At 31.1% G+C, this 7,040-nt stretch overlaps 1 non-coding gene across 1 annotated transcript; it reads left to right on the top strand.

The window, feature by feature from the left end:
- The first annotated feature begins 6,591 nt into the window (after nucleotides 1-6,591).
- TRNAP-UGG (transfer RNA proline (anticodon UGG)) lies at nucleotides 6,592-6,663 on the top strand. Its single transcript has one exon. It is a non-coding gene; the product is annotated as a tRNA-Pro (tRNA).
- The last annotated feature ends 377 nt before the right edge of the window (nucleotides 6,664-7,040 follow it).

Genomic DNA, 7,040 nt, shown 5'->3' on the forward strand with positions numbered 1-7,040 from the left:
GATCTGTGTTGGTTTGTGGGGTCAGTCGGTAATCCTGAAAGTAGTGTGAGGTGTTACAACTACCGTGGGGCCTCAGTGAAACTAATATAGGTCACTCTCATTTCAATTTTTAAATTTCCTCCGCCACCTTATTCAACATGCTGAATCAATGGGGCATAACCACGAGTAGTAGTTCTAGTCTTTACGACCTGGATACCTTAATAGAGATGCATATTGTATGAAGGAGATACACCACTCCAATTAAACATTAGAGGCAAGTGTTCTGACCCTTGAGGAGTGGGAACATGAGGATTCCTAGCTAGATGACAAGTTCATGGACTCCCATCCTATTTTTAATGATATTTGAAACACACTAGTACTAGAAAACTTCAAGCCGCCATCTTTGGTGAAGTTTGATGGGAATAATGACCCCTAGAGAATATCACTTCCATCAACACCTAAATGGAAATCATTGGCATGTCTGATTCTTTGAAGTGCAAGATTCTATATAACACTTTCAAAGATATGACCCAGAGTGTTAGGCGTGAATATGGATAGGAAACAGTCTACAAAAGGGGGTTGAATAGACTGTTCCCCTTTAAAAAGAATTTTAAATTTTTTGAAACAAAATCATATATTTATGGGCGAAAAACAAAACAAAATAATATGGAAGCTTAGAAGCACATCAAGAGGATTTCTAACCAAAATATTACATTGACATCACTAGAGGATTGATTCTTTCAAAGGCATAACCAAACAAGATCAACAACTTTAAACATTAACATAGAAATACTTTTATCATAATTGAATTAAAGATAATTCAATAAGTTTGAGGCAACATAGACTTATGCTTATACAATAAATCTCTATAAGCAAGATCTAATCTAGATAACATATAAACAATGCAAGAGTGTAACATTTAGATAACAAATGCAGAAAAATAAAGAGAGAGAAAAAAGTACACAAAGATATATAGTGGTTCAAACATTATTCCTCGTTATGCCTACTTCAATCTTCAATGGTTTTAAAACCATAGGGAAAACAATCAAGTCTTCCACTATATCAATAGTTAACATATAAGTATTTTGGTACAACGAACTATCATCAATCTGAATACTAATAGCCACATTGCATTAGTCAACACAGATCTCAAATGATAATTCCTTCTGTTGATGCAAATGCCCAACTGCTAATACTAAAAACTCTTAATGATCTTAATCCAATAACCTTGCTATCCATAATAACCTGCTCCAATTATTCGAATCTGGCGAAGATTTATCTAAGTGATTACCATTATCTACAAATCATTAGAAAACTCCCAAATTTGTTCGACGACAAACTTGGTTTCACCAAAGTCTTAAATGGAGTATAGATAAACTCTTCTTTACATGGATATTGGTTGGATAACATACAACCAATATCCATGGCCAAGAAACAATTCTCCCGCCTGATACATGCAACAAAAACTTCAAAGAAAAACAATAGATTCCCTAATGTGCCTTTATTCTACCTCTCACATTCAATATTTAGAGTTGGATATCCATAAGAATGGTTTCTTGATAAACAGTTGAAGATGATGGATAATATCTTAAGAATCACACATCTAATTCTCACAAGATCCAGATTCTAGGAATTTAACCACAAGGTATCAACAATGAGATAAGTGTTTGTGAATGAAGAACACACACTTGGGTTTTGTCATAACCTAATTTTTAACCCGAAGGTCCCACATATCAATTGCATCCTTGCATACAAACAAGGTCACATCTTTGTCCTCTCCCTCTCATATTTGGGTTTTCCTTTTGCAAGGATCATCAAGCACCTATTTGTTAGTGCTTTACCTTTGTGTTTATATATTCGTTGTTTATCTAACCACTAATCAAAATAGCAAAAATATGTCTTGTTTTCTTTAAGTTTATTGTGCAAGGTAGGGATTTTCATCAAGAGCATCAAGCATGGTTCCTCGGTTAAGGTTTTCTTGGATTCCTCAAGTCAAAGTGTGTTAAACCATTGATTCTCAAGGGGATTATCTCTCAAAACATGATCTCTAAGGTTCTCAGGCATCTCCCAATCTCATTTTGATTAAGGGTATCTCAAAATCTTATGGCTTATTTCCCAAGAAAAGTCAAAGGTTCGTGTGTTTATTTTCATGCCTTCTTTAATAGTTTACCTTAAACTTTGAGAAATTTAATCAAAATACATTTAAGGATACCTTATTTTAAGTTCATATGATCATCCATGTGCCTTGAAATGAAAGAGAAATCCAAGTACACAAGTTTATTCCAAGAGGTTTGACAAAAAAAGTCAACATTTGAAGTCAAAGTTCAAAGGATCACAGGTCCTTCAATCCTCAACATTTTTTAATGCCTATTTTTGCATATGACTCTTCTCAATACCCTCTAAAACTTATCTTTACATGAAAATATCCAATTATGCTTGGAGGATCATCAAAAGTTTGAAGACGTCATAGGTCATTTGTGGACTTAGTGGAATTTAACCTATTTTCAAGTGACTTTTTCTCAACTTTCAAGATTCATAAATTCTTCAATTTTCAACATTTGAGGCTGATTATTTTTGCACAATATCATTTGTGATTCTCTCTACAAGTTTGATTCAAGGGTCAAAGTTAAATTATGCTTGGCATGCCATGTAATTCTTTGAGATATTATAGGTCATTTTCAGTCATTTGGGACTTAGAACTTTTCAAGTTGCACTACAAGATTTTTGAGCCAACTTCAACATGCAACCTTTCTTGGCACATGTGATCTTTGATATGATGTCAACAAATTGCAAGAAGAATGAGATCGAAAGTCCTTATGAGCAAGATGCCCCATTGAGTTAAACATGGTGACTTGGAACTGAAGAAATCATCGTGATCAAAATTTTGAACTTCACTAATCCTCAATTGCAAGCCAATTTACCATGTGTTTGGACCTAAACATGATTAATCAAGTCTCCAGAAGTTAATTGACTCATAAAATGCATGATTTGGATGAGTTTTGATGGTTTTGCAAGTCACATTTTTCACACATCATGAGCAAATTCATTTTGCACGAATTGAGCATCATTTGACATGTATGAGATCACCAATCACTTCCCTATAAATAGAGAAACATATTTGCTTCATTCCCAAGCTTTAGAGAGCCAAAGAATCTCTGTTTCACTCTAAAATGTTTCCAGAAAATTGAGCTATCGTGTTTTGATTTTTAGCTTGTTTCAATTTAATTTCTTGATTCTATTAGCATATTCGATCTCCTCTGAAGCTTTTGCAACAATTCCCAAGCTCTAAGACCTTCTTGATTCTTTTTCTTTTTTATTTTAAATTTTATTTTCTTTAAATATTCATAGAAAATTCATTTCTTATCCAAAAAAATCCCAAAATAATTTCTAAAATTTTCTTTTATTTTTCTTCATCTGTTTTTTATTTTTCCATATTTTATTTTCTTGATTTTATATTTTTCTTGGATTTTCTCTTTTCTCCTTTATTTTAATTTGTTTAAAAATACTTTTAGGCATTTAAAAATTATGAAAATTTTATTTTATGTTTATTATTTTATCTCCAACCTTTCATAATTTTCTTGGCTATTTATTTGGTGTTTTGAATGGTTTTATGGATTTTCTCTTTTATTTCCCTTTTAAAAATCATTTTAAAAATATTTTTGATGCATTTTATTTTATTTTCTTGCATTTTATGCTTGTTTGACTTTTGCTGACTTCTGTTGGCCTTGGATCTTAGTTGATTTGATCATAGGCCTCATCAAACTCAATGGATCTTGGGTGTTGATGGGGTGAAAACCCTAATCCACCAAAATGGATGATTGATTTTGATGATGATGACTTGATCAATCCTTTGATTCAATTTGGGTTTGGTTTCTCTTGTCTTCTTCTTCTTCTTCATCTTCATTATCATCTCTTTCTCTTCCTTTTTTTCTTTTGATCAATTGGATAGTTTGTGTTCATCTTGTTCATGATGTGTGGATTGGTACTTGATGAACTTTCATAATTTCAAATCTACCTCCTAATTGATAATGGATCATTTAAGGTACTTTGGATTTATGCATATGTTTATCCTAAGTATCATGAAGTATGGATTAATGTAATGGACCACTCTCCTAGCCTTTGTGCTTGATCCATCCTCTTTTTTTTTTGTGGCACAACTTTAGGAGAATGATTTACATATCATTTCTCTAGCATGTATTAACACAAATATTATTATTTATCGGTCTCAGATAGTTGTGACTTTTACGTAAGTCCAATTATGATTGCTTAACATAGCGCTAATTTGTCCCAAATTGGAAAGTAAGTCATTTTCATTAGTGAGATTGTAAGTCTCCTATTCCCCATGGTATTGTGTGAAAAATATTGTTTCCTTTTCACCTAATAGATCTAGTGGCATACTTGTTGATTTTATCCAAGTTGGAGCCCCTCTCATGGTGATGTAGAGGTCCACATTTTCATACTTATGGGTGAATAGTTGAGTGTTCTCCCAAAAAATGACAAATTATCTTTGATTTTTGATTATTAACACAACTTACTAACATATTATTGTATTAACTTTACTTTAATGTCATTTATCTTATGCTCTTTACTTTATGCTTTTATTTTAGCATATCATATCATATTGTTTGTGCTTATGCTATTTGCCCTTTATCCACTTGGACCTTTGTTTATGTTTATTCTCTTTTTTCCTTTGTCCATTTGGACTTCTTCTTATTTTAAATACATTAATAAAGGAAAAAACCCTAAAAAATCGGTTCTCTTAATTCATGGACTTGAGGTTACTATAATTGACATTGTTGTGGAGTTATGGACTTAGAACTAGGATCTTGACCCTTGCTTTAGGAGTTTGTGATTTGAGACCTTGGGATTCATCTGGTACCTTTGACTTTGGGCTTCTTTTGAAGACTTGGCTTGGCTACTTTGGTTTCATCTGACACATGAATTATTCTTTGCTTATTCGGCTTGCTTGAGGCTTAATCCAAAGGAGGGAATTCTTGCTTGACTAATGTCATAAAACTTGATATCTCTTGGTTAGATCTTTCATACCTAGCTTTTACTTTATGTTCTAGGATAGTCTCTTCATCTCACCCCTTCTTTTATTTTCAAAATCTTCTCTCTTTTTTTCTTCAAAAACCTTATTGTTTTCAAACTTGAACCACTTTCTCAATAAACCTTAACTTTTGTTAAGTGATTTTCAAAATATTTTTCTTAATAAATGCCAATACATATTAAGTATAATCAAACCAATTTCAAAAGATTTAAAAAGTTGAGAGCTTTTGGAAAAATTCAAAATTGTAAATTGTTTTGTGAATGAAAATATAAAATAGTCCAGAGTAATATGGTAAAAGCATAGGCATTGTGGGGGTGCCAAGTACAAATTGTGGGATGACTGGAAGATTCCTCGACAATGGTGCGAGACGTGGACGAGTTTTACCTTCCCAAATCCAAACTCAATCCTAGATAAATATTCATTCGTCGCCCTAAATTCAAACGAGGATAAATAATTAAACTCAAAATTCCCCGAAATAAGTATGGTATCTCCGTCCCATTCCATCTCCAGATTATAATTAATATTTTAAAAGTAAAATAGTTTATTTCCTTAAACTCATAATATATCTTGAACTATAACGAACATTAAAAATAATATTAAAAAAATTTAAATATATATTTTAAATGATAAATTACAAATAAAATATTAATAAATTAATCAGACAATTAATATTCAAAATTATCACTAAAACGGATTTATAAACACGTTTAGGGTGAATATTAATATCCATATTATCCGCTTCATATCCATATTTTGAAACCAGAAAAAACTAAAATCTAAATCTGAATTTAAAACTAATGCGCCAGAGTGCAAAATGAAGATTTTTTAAATCTACCCAAAAGCTAATCTACGGAAAACTAATAGTATAGCGGATTAACTTGCGAATGAGGCTCGTAATACAGAGTTGTGTCTAAAGTTTATCGTCCACCCTCCTCCAAGTTGTTTTTAATTATTGTTACATGATATTTTTTGGGATGTCATTGCCTCATAGAATTCCTAATTAATTATTTTGTTTAAAGTTTAGCTTTTTCTTTTAATAAAAAGATTAAAAAAAACTTATAATGGCAATAAATCATGGATTCCTCAATAAAACCTTAAAAGTTGAATCTTATTTTAACAAGTTCGTACTTCATACTATTTTTTTTTTGTATAAAACTGTATTAAAATATTCGTTTATTTTAAAATGAGTGTTGATTAAAAAATAGAATAAAATTGTTAAAATCCATGTCAATTTTATAAAATTAATCTTATTAATTAATGTATTTTCAATATCTTAGATGTAAAATAAAATAAAAATATTTTGGGAATGATGAAAATAATAAATAAAAAAAGAAAACTATTTAATTCTATGTTGACCAGAAGAATGATATTTATTTTAAAATAAATTTTTTTAATTAAAAAAAGATAAAATTAGAATGATGTTATCTATTTGAGAAAATGCCTCATCCGTTAATCTGAGTGGTGCTGTGATGGTTGGTTCCTCATTGCTGACGTACAATATCTATTTTAACTCAAACTTAGTTTGTAATATCAGTAATTAAATTATTAAGTAAACTTAAAAAGGGCATTTGGTCTAGTGGTATGATTCTCGCTTTGGGTGCGAGAGGTCCGGAGTTCGATTCTCCGAATGCCCCTTTTTTCTCATTTTGAAGAGAGGTTTTGTTGGGAACCGATGCAGAGTCACTTCTCTCTCATACTGAAGGTGAAAGTGACTTTGCTTTGAAAGATAGTTTGTTGCAGGAATGTTTTGGGAAAGTAATCATCAATTTGTCCTATAGTTTTGAAATATTTTAATAAGGTATATTGTTAATGGGCCAATGATGTCTTGAGCCATTAGATATTCGCTCATTCATATGGACACCCCTTTTTGGAAATTTTTACCTTGCATTTGAATGGTTAGCCTCGTACACCTATATTTTTTTTAAATATTTCAAATTTATTCCTTTCACCTATTAAATAATTTATTATTCAATTTTTACCATTTCATTTTAAATAATTGCTTGTATGACTA

This window comes from Lathyrus oleraceus, chromosome 5, assembly GCF_024323335.1.
Source record: "Lathyrus oleraceus cultivar Zhongwan6 chromosome 5, CAAS_Psat_ZW6_1.0, whole genome shotgun sequence".
In the NCBI taxonomy this organism is placed as follows: Eukaryota; Viridiplantae; Streptophyta; class Magnoliopsida; order Fabales; family Fabaceae; genus Lathyrus; species Lathyrus oleraceus.